We start from the raw sequence: 15512 nt of genomic DNA, 5'->3' as shown, positions 1-15512 counted from the left end.
ACAGATTTCACTGGAAAGCTTGTTCCTAAATTTTTTGCATTAACTGCCATAGCTAAAGAAAAAACTTAAACAGAAGAATGAATAGTTTTGATTTAATATCAATAGCAGTTAAAGTGGACTATCATGGATTAATCCAAAAAATTACCTTGGCTCACAAGAAGAAAAGAAGAAACCACCTCTTGAATAACATACAGTGTGATAGACACCATTTATACACATTTTTAAAACGTGAAAAACAATACTCTGTGTAATGTATTGTCACATAAATGTGTAGCGAATATAAAAAACATACATAGAGATGACAATGACAGGAGCCTGTGTAGCTCAGTGGGTTAAACCTCTGACTCTTGGTTTTGGCTCAGGCCAGGATCTCTTGGGTTGTAGATCCAGCCCTGACGTGGGCTCCACGGCCAGCAGGGAGTCTGCTTTAAGATTCATGCTCTCGGGGCACCTGGGTGGCTCAGTGGGTTAAGCCGCTGCCTTCGACTCGGGTTGTGATCCCAGGGTCCCTGGGATTGAGTCCTGCATCGGGCTCTCTGCTCAGCGGGGAGCTGCTTCCCTCTCTCTCTCTCTGCCTGCCTCTCTGTCTACTTGTAATCTCTGTCTGTTAAATAAACAAATAAAATCTTAAAAAAAAAAAAAAAAGATTCATGCTCTCTTGTGCATATGCACTCTCTCGCTCTCTCTCAAATAAATAAGTAAATCTTCAAAAAGAAAAGGGAAATAACAATCAGAAGCAGAAAAAATGACTCTTGGGGTGAGGGTGGGTGTTGAGGATAACTGAGGGAAGTGACTAGGGGTGGAGTTCCACAAGGGATTGGATTATTTCTGTACTCCTCCCCAAATATGACAAAATTTAACATTTTAAAACTGGTGGTGAGTATAAAGAATTCTTATAGGGGCGCCTGGGTGGCTCAGTGGGTTAAAGCCTCTGCCTTCGGCTCAGGTCATGGTCCCAGGGTCCTGGGATCGAGCCCCACGTCGGGCTCTCTGCTTGGCGGGGAGCCTGCTTCCTCCTCTCTCTCTCTCTGCCTGCCTCTCTGCCTACTTGTGATCTCTGTCTGTCAAATAAATAAATAAATAAATCTTAAAAAAAAAAAAAAAGAATTCTTATAAATATTCTCCATTTCTATATGTTGAAATATTTAATAATAATAAATAAAAAGAAATAAAAACCTAGATTGTTACAAATACACTAAACAAGGAATTACTATCTTTAATATAAAAAACCTCTTGCAAATAAATGAGGTCAAAAACATCCATGATAGGGGTGCCTAGGTGGCTCAGTTGTTAAGTGTCTGCCTTCAGCTCAGCTCATGATCCCAGTGTCCTAGAATCAAGCCCCGCAGGAAGCCTGCTTCTCCCTCTCCCACTCCTACTCCCCCTGCTTGTGTCCCCTCTCTCCCTGTCTGTCAAATAAATAAATAAAATCTTAAAAAAATATATCCATGATAGATGATTGAGAAAATAACATAAACAGAGAATTTTAGAGAAAATAAAGTATTGTTAATAAACATTTTTATCAAATAAATTGCTATTAGTTTCACATACTAGCACAACAAAAATATTTTTCTTAGAATTCTCAATGTTGGCAAAGATGATTCCATGTACATTGATATGCCACTAGTAAGACTATAAGTAACTATCAATAAGTCAAAAACTATTTGGTAATTTGCATAAAACTCTCCATATATTTATATATATATATATATTTTTTTTTAAGATTTTATTTATTTATTTGACAGAGAGAGATCACAAGCAGGCAGAGAGGCAGGCAGAGAGAGAGAGGAGGAAGCAGGCTCCCTGCTGAGCAGAGAGTCTGATGCGGGGCTCGATCCCAGGACCCTGAGATCATGACCTGAGCCGAAGGCAGCGGCTTAACCCACTGAGCCACCCAGGCGTCCCTCTCCATATATTTTTTTCAATCTCACAATTATACCTCCAGTTATCTACCAGAAACAAAACCAGGAATGTAATGAAGATTTGTGTTCAGAGATGTTATTTATTGCATTGTTTATAATAATAGCCCAAAAAGGGGAGAAAAACACATAAATATCCAAACTAAGGAAATGATTTAATAACTTATAGATTATGGTTGACCCATAAGATAGACTATTATGTAACCTTTTACCTCTGATGTTGCTTATCAAGCATTCCCAGAGATACTGGGGAATAACTGTGATGCAGTATTCAGTGACAGATAGGGCTTAGATCTGCATCACAATGCTGCCCCAGCAACATAAATATGCACAGGGGTCTCATTATCTACATACTCCTTATCCAAGCTTTCATAGTTGCAAGATTTAGTAAAATAAGGAAAGGACATTTGGAAAGCCACACAAATCACTAACAAATAAGGATCTCTAGAATTCGATCATTTAAAAAAAAAAACCAAAGAGAAAATTAACAAGAATGATGACAAGAGGGACCAAGCAAAAGAGAATACTCTATTAAAGTATTATGAGAGGCGAGTCGGGAAACTGATGAACTCTTCAAATATTTTTGCACAATTGGTTCTCTTTATAATTGTGCTACAAAATAATCAGACATAGAATGAAAGATGTAGTATTTTTTTTTAAGATTTTATTCATTTATTTGACAGACAAAGATCACAAGTAGGCAGAGAGGCAGGCAGAGAGAGAGAGAGAGGGAAGCAGTCTCCCCGCTGAGCAGAGCAGAGAGCCCAATGTGGGGCTTGATACCAGGACCCCGGGATCATGACCCAAGCTGAAGGCAGAGACTTTAACCCACTGAGCCACCCAGGCACCCTGAAAGATGTGGTATTAAGCTGTCTTTCATTTTCTTGGGGAAAATCCTCCCACAATCCCTTCCCCCATCATTTTGTTTATTAACATTTTCTTCTGAGATTTAGTGTACAATTGCAAGTAGAACCTAACCTTTATTTTAAAGGTTTATAATAAAATTATCTGTATATTTTTTATTATATTCTCATGATAAAAATCACACTCTAACTACTTGTGAAATTTTGATTCTCATTTTAATTGATTAACTTCAGATGATTCTGATGAGGGAGTAGGAGGCTGGCTGAGGACAGAGTAGAAGCTGGCGCCTTGTACCCCCTCTTCACCCGCTCCCCTCCATATGTGTAACATTCCTCAGGCACCCCTGACTGCCATAAAATGATAAATAGTTAACTTGCAGGGATCGCAATCCTGCAGAACAGGAATCTCCCTTGCTCTACAGGTATCCTAGAGATCTAAACAGGGAGGTTACCTTATCAATAGCACAAATTTCCAGAGGCAAATGACTCTCATGTCCTGGAGCCCTAACGTCCCCCTCCCCACCATAAACTGGAGGAGACTGAGGTAGAAGGGAATGTGAATGACAGCAGGGTCATAATGCCCCACTAGGAATCTCCCAACTATCTTGATGTTAATGCCTGACCTAAAAACGACATTGATCAAGCCTTAAGGGCAAGGACTCCCCCCGGCACCTTGTAGGCCCACCTTAGCACGTGAGAGCTCTGTCGAAATCTCCCATCCCTTCACCACCTCCCCCCAACCGCAAGGTATATAACACGCCTACCCTAACAACTCGGGGCGGCCGCATCTCTGCCTGCCCACGGGTCCTGTCCCCGTGCTCTAATAAACCACCTTTTTGCACCAGAGACGTCTTAAGAATTCTTTCTTTAGCCGTCGGCTCCGAACCTCACCCCACCGAACCCGACCTAGGTTCTAGAACTTCATCATTTTTGGCGAGCCAGCCAGGAGGTTTGTGAGTCTTTACATTTGGACTCTGAGCTTCGGTGCAAAATTGGTGAGTACTTTCTCTCCGTTCCCTTTACTCTCATTCCAGGGCCTTTCAAGGAGTATGGTCTTATTGGAACACTTGCACGTCAATTGCTCAGGCTGTAATCCTCTAGCCCGTGGCTACTCTACGGGGAGGAGAGCGTCTGCCTTTTGGCTGTAAGTTAGTACCCTGGCCGGAATGGCAATAAGACCCAGAAGCTTGATGGTCTCTCTTTACTCCTGTTCTTATAGAAAGTTGTCTCTCTTGGGCATGGGACAGCCACCTAAGTCACCAGGACGGCTGCCAATCTTAAAGACTCCCGTGTGAGGTTTCCTCCTGATTGATCTAATGTGATCCCCTCCACATCCCTGGTCTAGCCACTTCTGGCCGCGAGACCTCCACTGGAGGCCGGCTGAAACCAGTACCCAATTGAATTAAAACGCAACCGGGGACCGTTTCCTAGGGAAGTTGGCTGCTAGGACCACATGTGTTGGAATGTCGCTTAGACCATGATGGATTTCAGTCTTTACTGTTTCTTGTCAGTGTCTTCTACAGACTACCTAAAGCTATGAAATTGGGTAATTTCCCCTTGCCAAACTTTTCTAGTATTTCCATGGGTTAAAATGGCAAAACAGTATGCAATCTTCAGGACAGATAATGTCATGGCATAGCACAGTTTCCTAGTCCATTCACCAGGCACCCATCTGTAGCCTAGGATGCGATGGGGAAGTGGAGGGACGCCGGCACCCCTCCAGGGCCTTTTATGGCAGGGATGCCTTCCCGGGGAAGGCAGGATGGTGATCAATAGCGATATCTTGAGGGACGCCTCTGGTCGCTTTTGACACACAGGAACCTCTGACATATCCTGCGTGGGACGCCACCCAGGAGTCAGGGGGGATTTGGTAATGGACATTTCTGGGAGCATGGCCTCAGTAGGTTTCTTTAGTTCCCAAGGACTCTACCTTGGGGTGCCTTTTAACCCACTGGAAATAATTTGGATTGCAAAACTTGGGAAAGGACTGAGCTCCTGTAACACTGCATGGCCTCAGTAAGATCTATCAGTTAGATCTCCTCTGCAGGAAACAGGGCAAATGGACCTAGGATACCTTCACCGCTCATACCGAGGCCTTCATTGCTCTGCACCAGGACCCCAAATAAGGGGCTTTTGCGGAATGTGTTTGCCCAAATGAGTCAGCTAGTAAACTTTCTCCTGACATATTCGATGATAATTACGTAAATAAGCCTTCTTCTAGTAAACCCAGGTTGCTGGGCCATCCCTAGCAAAGGGGACTCTGTTTTTATCTCTCTGTTTCTCCTAATATATGTGGCGGTTTCTTCCTCACTCACTTCCCGTGTTAATGGCTATAACTGGAGCCAACTGGGGTTGGTCTAACTCGAGACAGAGACCATAAGGAATATTCCCAAGCAGCTGCCGAAACTCTCTTTGTTTCGGGGAAGTTTCCCTGTGTTCCCTGGCCTGACTTGGACTGCTTAACCCCTCCCCCCTTGCTGGTGGGAAAGCATGGCATCTGCTCCTCTGTTGGGGCTTATGAGCTCTAAAACCGGGAATCCTTTCTCTGCCTCCTGGCAGCACTTTGTTTCCTCTGTTTCCCCCTTCTCGTGTTTCTGTACCAACGTGCGTGCAGCCTGCATGACTAGCCTCTAGATCATGCATCATGGCTCCTCTCTCCACTGTCAAGGAGCAAGAAGAGCACCCCCTGGACCTAACACCCCCACTCCAGATCTTCCCATGCATGTCTTAGGTAAACATTCAAAGTGGAGTGGGCCCAGGTGGAACGTAAATCACTATTGGAACTAAGTTAAGTTTGTTGGTTTAATTAAGATAAGACGTGTCTTTTAAGTTATGAGCAGAAAATGTGAAACTTGGAAGTTTACTGAAGGTCAAATAAGCTTGTTTTATTTATTAAAATTTGTTAGCAAAGAAATGACTAAACTGATGGTTAATTGTCTGTCTCAAAGTTTTAATGGGTAATTGCTGAAGTAGCTTTCAAAGTCTTTGGTAACCTGAAAGTTTTAAAGTTTTGCTTGGATGACAAATGGAATTGAATTGTGGACATCTATATCTTAACCAAACAGGATAAAATGCTAAGTCGTTAATTACTGGATGTAGGATTGGGTTTTTGACTTCTTAACTGCAAAGAAACTAAGAGTATTTAAATCTGTTGGTAAACGTGTTTTGCACTTAACTGTTTCATAAATTTGACATCTGAAGAATTCTGTTGTAACAGTTCACAAATGGCTAATAACTAAAGGTATTTCTAAGAATACAAAGTTCTGCTTAGTGTAACTAAGACTGATAGAAATAAGGGAAACTGTATGTAGGAAAGTAGGAGATATGTAAGAAAGATTTAAGGAATGGGAATACATTTTGTTGAAGGTAAGGGAAGGTAATTTTGTCCTAAATGAGATGGTTGTTTGGAAGGAAATGGCTTGGGACAAAACCTGAATGCAAAGGAAAGTTGTAGAAGGTTTGTGAAGGGAAATCTTCAGAAAAGGAATTTTAGCTATGGTCAAGAATGGACTAAGATTGAAATGAATGGGTTTTAAAGGTACATTGGTACAAGACTGAAATTCTCTGTTCAAAGGACAAAGTTTTTCTTAGATTAATTGATCTGCTGTTAAGAAAATGTAAATGGTTTTTCTCTTTGCCTGCCCAGAAAGTTCAGTTTCTATGTTTTGTTTTATCAGGTGTTTAACATCCCTAATTATATTTAGGCATGTGCTTTAAAACTTTCTAAGATTTTAGCAAGTGTTGGCAAGATTTAAGTTGTAAATCTCTTTAACTCAGGCTTTTCCTTGATATGCGAAGTTGCTCATGAAGTACTACTGAACCAAAGATAAACCTTGGGTTACATTTGGGAAAATGCTATAACTCTTCTAGAGATTCTACGCACTTCCTAAAGTTTTAACATTTTGAGAGATCACTGCTTGATACTGTAATTATGGAAATGTTATGTGTCACAGAAGTAACCTGATTTCCTTGCGGCTAAATTGTAAACTCCCGTGTCTCTTCAGCTCTAACCATATCCATTCCGAGTTTTTGTCATTTATAATTGTTTTAATTCTCTCGTAAAATGAGTTTTATCTTCAAGGAGATTCATATAAAGGACTTTCAGGACAAATACAGATATTCGATATACCTGAAAATCCTAAAACTGAAATGGGTAAGAATTTCCAAAACTAACTAAAAGTGCATTCACCAGAATTAGTAACATGGAACTAAATGAACTAAAAGATTATAGTGTTGTGTCTCTTAATGTTTTGTCTTATTTTAGACATTGCCGGTTCTCTCTAATGTTTGCTCTTCCAGACTAGGGATACTTCCTCCTAGTTATCTATAACTTATAGAGATGTAAAAGTGCCCATTTGTAAAAGTGCTCAAAGCATTCAACCTTTTCTCTCTATCTGAACCCTCTGAAACCAAAAGGTCTCAGTTAAGTATTCTTTCTTCCATGGCAATCAGTCATTTGCATAAGTTCAATAAGAATCTGTTCTCCTTGTAACAGGACACTATTGGAAACTGGTTATTTTACCAAGGCTTTGACTGGGATGTCATATTTGAAAGGACTCAGATATGACCAGACAGTTTAAAGGAACTAAGGTTGACTTTATGAAACCTGGAGCCATTAAGCCCCTTGGGACTGTTGGCCTGATACCTTGCTTACAGAGTTCCCAGCAGCCTCACCAGGTGAGTAAAGAATGTCACTCCTTGGTAGGTGCAGTCTCAGAAGAGGAATTCGCCCAAATCGACAGGTATTGCAGGCATGCCTGATGGCAAGTACAGGGCTTGGCTTCTGGCCTGGAGCGGCTACTAAAAGTTCAACCTAGAGATTCCTTATAAAAAGTTCCAGCAAAGCAGATTCTAAAAGATCTATTGATCACACTCACTGTTCTTGCTGAGCTTATGTAAATAATTAGGCCAAGTTTGTTAAAACTGGACTTGTTTCACAAGTGAATTAGTCCTGATTTGGCTATCTCTGGAAATGGGGGTTATTTTAGAGAGAAAAATTATGTTTTAGTAACACACCTTTATGGATGTTAAATTCTAGACCTGGTTGTCTTTAAATGTTTGTTTACCTAAGCTAAACAATTTGAGGTAAACTTCAGAGAAGTTACACAATAGCTTCTTTAGTCGATCTTTTATTATTTTGTGGGGATATTAGCAGAACCCCGTGGCACATGATTAAACAACTGGAAAATGGGATTGATTCCCTTACAATTGTATAACTTAACTAACACCTTGTGTGTGGCTGGAATAATGAAATTGCCTAAAAGCCAGCCTATCGCACTCCATAGGATTAACTATGGACTTGTGGAGGCAATGGATGACCCCACTTTCTTTATGAGTGGATTGAATGATGCATGGGGGCCTCCCCTTATCTCTTGACAAGTTTTCTCACTTGCCAGTGATCCTCTGTAGTCAGGATATTGTTAAGCCTGGACCATTCAAAGGTCTTCTTATTGGTTTCATCCCTTAGTCATATTTATCCTAGAGGCCACCTCTGTTGAGGTACAATTGCAAATAGATGCTTTAGCGAAACCTAGAACAGCCCTCATAAAAGAGCCTCAAAGCTCACGATGGGACAGTCCCTGACAGTGATGACTCCGCATCAGGTCCAGAGTGTCTTAGAAACCAAGGGTCACCAATGGATGACAGGAGGCCGCCTTACTAAATACCAGGCTATGCTCTTAGATACACCTGAAGTAGTACTTAAAACCTGTCAAACTTTAAACCCAGCATCTCTGAAGCCTGTACCTGACCATCCTGCTTCCATAGAACATAACTGCTCAGAGATTGTTGATCTTGTCTATTCTAGTAGGCTGGATTTAAAGGACTCCCCTATTGAAAATGCGGATGATAACTGGTTTACTGATGGCAGCAGCTTTATGGATAAGGGAGAAAAAAGAGCTGGATATGCTATAGTTAGTTTGGTTAAAACAATCGAGGCAAAACCCCTTCCAGTAAATACTTCTGCCCAAAAAGCAGAAATAGTAGCACTTACTCGTGCCCTTCAATTGGCAGAAGGCCTAAGAATTAATATTTATACTGACTCCAAATATGCTTTCCTGGTACTACATGCCCACGGAGCTATTTGGAAGGAAAGGGGATTGCTATCAAGCCATAACTCCCCAATCAAATATGGGCCTGAGATCACAGCCCTTCTTGAGGCTGTACACTTGCCTAAGGAGGTAGCGGTGATTCACGTCAAAGGACATCAAAAGGATATGACCTTAGAATCTAAAGGAAACAATTTAGCAGACCATGCAGCCAAAGAGGCGGCAAAGGGTAAACGGATATTAAGCCTTATACCAGTCTTGACTCCAATGGAGTCCATAACTCCAGTCTATTCAGACCAAGAAATTCATATTGCTCAGGAGCGAGGATATACTAAAAATGCACAAGACTGGCTTGTTAACGAAGAAGGAAAGCTCTTTATGCCTAAAATTAGTCAATGGAAAATAATACACGGCTTGCACCAGGCTACTCATTGGAGCAAAGATGCTTTAAAACATTTAATCAAAAATATATTTGATGGAGTAAATTTAACAACCACAATAAAACAGGTGTGTCAGTCCTGTAGCATCTGTGCCCAAGTGAATCCGGAGGGTGCAGCTCGCCCCCCACCTCTCTTAAAACCAGTCCAAAGGCGTGGATCCTATCCAGGAGAGGACTGGCAACTTGATTTCACACAAATGCCGCCTTGCAAAGGCTATAAGTATCTATTAGTATTTGTTGATACATTCACCGGATGGGTTGAGGCCTTTCCATGTAAAACTGAAAGGGCCGTAGAAGTAACTAAGGTTTTGTTGCGAGAAATTATCCCTAGATTCGGCCTTCCTCAATCTCTTCAAAGTGATAATGGTCCTTCCTTTACTGCTCAGATAACTCAACAAATAGCCCAAGCCTTAAAAATTAAATATTTCTTACATTCAGCCTGGCATCCACAGTCCTCCGGAAAGGTGAAGAAAGCTAATCACACTTTAAAACATCATCTTACTAAACTTAGTCTAGAAACCCAGGAGAATTGGGTTACTCTCCTACCAATAGGGCTTCTCAGGATGAGAACTGCCCCAAAACAACCTATAGGACTTAGCCCTTTTGAGTTAGTTTGTGGAAGACCATTTCTTTCTGTAGATCTGCTACTAGATGAAGATTATAATGCCTTACGAAATTATTCACTGGAAGCTGGTTTAATTCATAAGTCACTCAATGAGTATACTAATCGTATTCTCCCCAAACCTGATTTAACTATAACTGAAAACCCACCCCATGTAAATCCCGGAGACATGGTTTATTTAAAAGGTTGGAAGTCAGACGTAGCCAAAAACTTACATCCAAGATGGAAAGGTCCATATCGGGTCATATTATGTACACCCACTGCGGTAAAACTAGAAGGACACTCTTCATGGGTCCATATATCTAGAATAAAACCTGTACCTCCTCCACAGGAACCGAGCAAACAAACCAATGTGACTTCTTACTCCTGTGAGCCCATAGAAGACCTCAAACTTCTCTTCAAATGAAAATGAAGGTTATATATATTCTCTTTATCTTCCTTTCATTTGTCTTAGCTGACAATTCCTTCCTACAGTGGGCACAGCATTTTGCTGAACTACATAATCAGACAGACTGCTGGATATGTGGAAGTTTGCCTACTTCAAGTACGTCTGGGTTACCCTGGTGGGTTTCCTTCTTACAGGGCACCGATTGGCATGCCCTGCAAAAGTATATTTCAGATATGGTAGATGGAGACAGTACGTACCGGGATGAATCTATTACTAATTGAAATGTTTCATCCTGGCCCATGATCAATAAAACATGGGATTCACCAGGACATAATCAGAGTTTTTCATATTCTCAAACTATTAAAATCCTAAGTGATCTAACAAGCCCACAAGATAATACTCACCGGCTAGGGCCTAAGTTACAGAACCCTCCTTATCGCTATACTAAGGATGGTATATATCAAATCTGGGATACATATTTGTGACTTACACCCACAATTGGACAGCTCAGTCAAAAGGCAGTTTTATGCTGGGAACAAAAGAATCATACATATGATACTTGGGCAAATAACACGACATCTGGGGTGGCTATCACTAGAGATGTGTTCCCAAGTAATAATACTCCAGGCTACTGACTTGTTTGCTACTGACTGGGCAAGGCCACCTGGCATTAGGTGGCCAGCTCCAAACGGAACCTACTGGATATGTGGAACCAACCTGTGGCCCTGGCTTCCTCCAGGATGGATAGGTCGCTGTACTTTAGGATTTGCCTGGATTCATGGGCGCGTTACTAAAACCATTACAACTCTAGCTAATCTCCCCAACTTGAAACAAAGATGGACGCGATCTGTTTTTAAATGGTATGATCACTTAGCATCCATTTTTGTTACATCTGCGGGACTAGAGGATGTCATGTGGCATGTACAAGCCCTTAACAAATATACTACAAAGGCACTCAATGATTCACTAAACAGCATCTCCCTACTTAATACTGAAGTTTCACAAATACGCAAGGCAGTCCTACAGAATAGGATGGCCCTAGATGTCCTGACAGCAGCCCAGGGAGGCACATGCGCAATTATCAAGACAGAATGTTGCGTGTACATCCCAGACTATCACAAAATGTCACCGGACTAATAAAAGATATGAATGCCCAGATTAAGGCTCTTCAAGATCTTTCTCTCTCTCAGTGAATGATAAGTTCCTGGTTTGGAGGAGGACTATGGCCAACAATTAAAAATCTCTTTCTTGGGGTTCTCATTCTTATCGCCTTATTAATCCTAATATGTTGCTTTGTTCAATGTTTCTCTACTTGGTGCCGAGACTCCATTGCTGCAATGACTTCACCACGGCAGATGATCCTTACCACGTGCAAAGATACTTCTTCACTGTCAGCACTGGATTCAGCTGCCTCCACCTTTCGTAAATCCCTTATACGTTCCTATCCTGATCAATATTGACCCGAGCAGGTAGGGACAGCTCTACGCCCCTATTCAGCAGGAAGAAGTTACAGAAGATGAGACCTTCCACCTTCAACCACCTTAAAGATTTAAGGGTCAAAATTGTTCAGGGGGGAATGATGAGGGAGTAGGAGGCTGGCTGAGGACAGAGTAGAAGCTGGCGCCTTGCACCCCCTCTTCACCCGCTCCCCTCCATATGTGTAACATTCCTCAGGCACCCCTGACTGCCATAAAACGATAAATAGTTAACTTGCAGGGATCGCAATCCTGCAGAACAGGAATCTCCCTTGCTCTACAGGTATCCTAGAGATCTAAACAGGGAGGTTACCTTATCAATAGCACAAATTTCCAGAGGCAAATGACTCTCATGTCCTGGAGCCCTAACGTCCCCCTCCCCACCATAAACTGGAGGAGACTGAGGTAGAAGGGAATGTGAATGACAGCAGGGTCATAATGCCCCACTAGGAATCTCCCAACTATCTTGATGTTAATGCCTGACCTAAAAACGACATTGATCAAGCCATAAGGGCAAGGACTCCCCCCGGCACCTTGTAGGCCCACCTTAGCACGTGAGAGCTCTGTCGAAATCTCCCATCCCTTCACCACCTCCCCCCAACCGCAAGGTATATAACACGCCTACCCTAACAACTCGGGGCGGCCGCATCTCTGCCTGCCCACGGGTCCTGTCCCCGTGCTCTAATAAACCACCTTTTTGCACCAGAGACGTCTTAAGAATTCTTTCTTTAGCCGTCGGCTCCGAACCTCACCCCACCGAACCCGACCTAGGTTCTAGAACTTCATCAATTCTAGTTTGACAAAGACCTAATAATTGTTATATATAGAAAATAAAGAATAGAACAGCACCATCCAATAGAAATGTAATGCGACCCACTGTGTAATTAGGGAAAAGTAATTCTAATGGTATATTGTACTTACAATTATCCAAACTGTAGCAATTTCAACATGTAATCAATATAAAAATTATTAACGAGATTGTTTTTTTTACTAAATCTCCAAAATCCAGTGTGTATTTGACATGGTACATCTCAATTTGAACTGCCACATTTCAAGTATCACATAGCTCAGGCATAGAAGAAAATGTACCAGTGTTTTTCAAAAATGCATATAAATCAGTTGTGCATGGGGATTAAGACTTGAGCTACTAGTTTCATAATTTTAAAGTTTTAAAACTTTGGCACTTCAGTATTTTTAGCTGTTTTCATTTATGAAAGGTAAACTTTTTCTATATCTCTCACTTACGGCTTGAATACTTAAATAATTTTTTTCCTGTTTCTCTTTATATCTTTTGCTAGTTGCATTTCATTTCCTGCTTTAGCTCTTCTGGTTTTCTCAGAAAATTATTTCAATTTTTGACCATCCTTTTCACTGGTTGCCTGGCAAACTTCCACTTCTGAGATCATTTTAAAGCAACCCTTGACCCTGCCAAGTTAATTTCTTTCTACCCTTCCCTGATTTCTCATGGATCAAGATCTTTTTTCTGATGTTATTAAAACCATATTGTTTTCCTATGAAACAAGCCGTTCTCTTAGACCTCTTTGTCTTTAAAAATACCCTCCCCCAGGGGACCTTTTAAGCTAGTGGACTCCGGTGTTGATTATCATTCCTTTTTCTCCTACTGGTTTCCTTCCTTCAGTCCTTCAGAATCATACATTTACAATGTATAAATATACAGTCACTTTCAACCAGATTGATAAATTTAAATTTTCAAATACTTAGTCCCTGTACATAAGTATCACATCAAGAGTTGCATTTTCAACCCAGTGATTTGATTTCTCCCTCACCTGCCATAAAGGCCTATTTGTCCTACATACGCTTGAGAATTCCCGTTATGTCACCTTCATGCTGTCTCCTTTCAAAGAAGGGCTACTCTTGCATTGTGTATCGTAAACTTTGGGTAAGTGGTTCAAAGAAAACTGTGGAGCTTGCTCAAAAGATAATGTATCATTTTCTTAAAAACTAATTGCTCAATTTCACTTTTTTGATGTCCCTCAAATCCCTGAATTGGGACTTTAAGAGAGAAGAGAAGGGAGAAAAGAATTATCACTACATGTATGATCTAAATAATTTTGAAATTTTCCCTGAGTAGTAGACTGCTGGTACTCATTATTGTAAGAAATGACATAGTCAGAAACTGGCAGAGTTTTTTTAAACAATAGAACTGAACTGGGAGGTGGGGGGGAGGAGGAAGTAACTGAGGTGGAGGAGGGACGTACCCAGGTAGCAACTTATGGAATATAACAGCTTACCAAAGTGATCCAGTCGAATTCACAGATGTTGGAATCCAACTCCCTGAACATCTGCTCAGGAACCCTCATAGGCCACCCACAGAAAACAAGAGGATTTTTTTTTTTCTCCCTCCAGAGGTGGGTGTGAAGGACTGTGGATAATAGCTTCTTAGTACAGGAAGTAGAAAAATAAAATAGAGCAAACACTAGGATTTGGGGTGGAATGAATTAATGATAATTATATTTGATATGCATTATGGGTAAAAGTGGTGAACCATACAAATCAAATGAGATTATTTTGGGGAGCTCATTTTCTGTTTATTTTATGTCCTTCTATCTGTAGGGCTTGAGGAAACTTGGAAGACCCTCTGAAAATGTTAACATTCTACATAAGTGAACGTAGAGAACAAGGTAAGAAAGAAAAGAAGAAAGAGGTGGAGGAAAAGGAAGGGAGGGACAGAGGGAGGAATTTCAGTTAAGTGTATTTCATGTGTAGAAGAGGTTTCCTGGAGGGGGGGAAAAGACAAAATATTGGTTACCATGTGATTAAGTTAAAAATATATTTATTGAGTATCTGCTGGGTACAAACTGGTGCTTGGTGCTAAGGAGTATCACCAGGTGAGCAGGGTCATTAGAGCTCTGCAGAAGACATAACCAAACCCTCCTTCCCACCACCACATGCCCGCAGAAGATGGTCCAGTTTTTACCCCATCACAAGGCAGGAATCCACACCCTACACCAGTGCAGGACCCCTTCTGAGGCCAATCTGGAGGAGCCTCTGAAGGTAAGGATTCCAGAATTTATCCAGGGTTTTCAGGCTTGACCTTAATCTTGAGTTGTAAACTCATCAATGAGTGGCCTCTGGCCCTTCCCCAGGACTCACTCTGTCTTCACTACCCTCAAATGGGCTAGATAGGAGCTCCGGTAAATGATGCAAATCAGAACTGGATGTTTAGGGAGAATGTACAAAGCACTATTTTTGTCTAGGTGAATTTCTTATATCAGCCACTCTCTTCCCCAAGAAAGTAGGGTTAAGGGAAACTACTGTCTGGGGCTGAAGAAAGGAGCCATATAGTCAGAAGGAAGACCAGAGAACCCAGGAATGGGCACCAGTTGCTGGCTGTCGGCTACTCAATGAATTGCTCAAGCTTTCATGTCTTCGTTTTCCAGTTTTCAAATGATGGTAACATTACCTATGTCACAGTGTCACCTTGATGATTAAATGAGATAAGATACCCAAACATTCTGGAAACTTTTAACACAAAGGTTAATTAATATTTATAAAATTAAGAGAGAGGTACCTGGACAGGTGAGAGGATAGATTTCTAAGCAATTAGGGTGTGAACCAGAGAGACTAGACCTCAAAGGAAGCCTCTGGAGCTAGAGAAAGAACAACACTCAGAAAGCCGGAAAGACCCATCCAAGCCAACGATGGCAACTACCCAAATAACTAGATTCTGCTCTTAACTTGTGAACTTGGGGTTATATTTTTATAATCCTATTGGGCCTACATGCTGCCGGTGATAGA

General features: G+C 41.4%; 1 long non-coding RNA gene across 1 annotated transcript; it reads left to right on the top strand.

Annotated features, from left to right (window-relative positions):
- The first annotated feature begins 13102 nt into the window (after window positions 1-13102).
- LOC122891775 lies at window positions 13103-14781 on the top strand. Its single transcript, XR_006381325.1, has 3 exons — window positions 13103-13653; window positions 14328-14395; window positions 14673-14781. It is a non-coding gene; the product is annotated as an uncharacterized LOC122891775 (long non-coding RNA).
- The last annotated feature ends 731 nt before the right edge of the window (window positions 14782-15512 follow it).

This window comes from Neovison vison, chromosome 12 (genome assembly GCF_020171115.1).
Source record: "Neovison vison isolate M4711 chromosome 12, ASM_NN_V1, whole genome shotgun sequence".
NCBI lineage: Eukaryota > Metazoa > Chordata > Mammalia > Carnivora > Mustelidae > Neogale > Neogale vison.
This window is presented reverse-complemented; position numbering and strand designations above follow the sequence as displayed.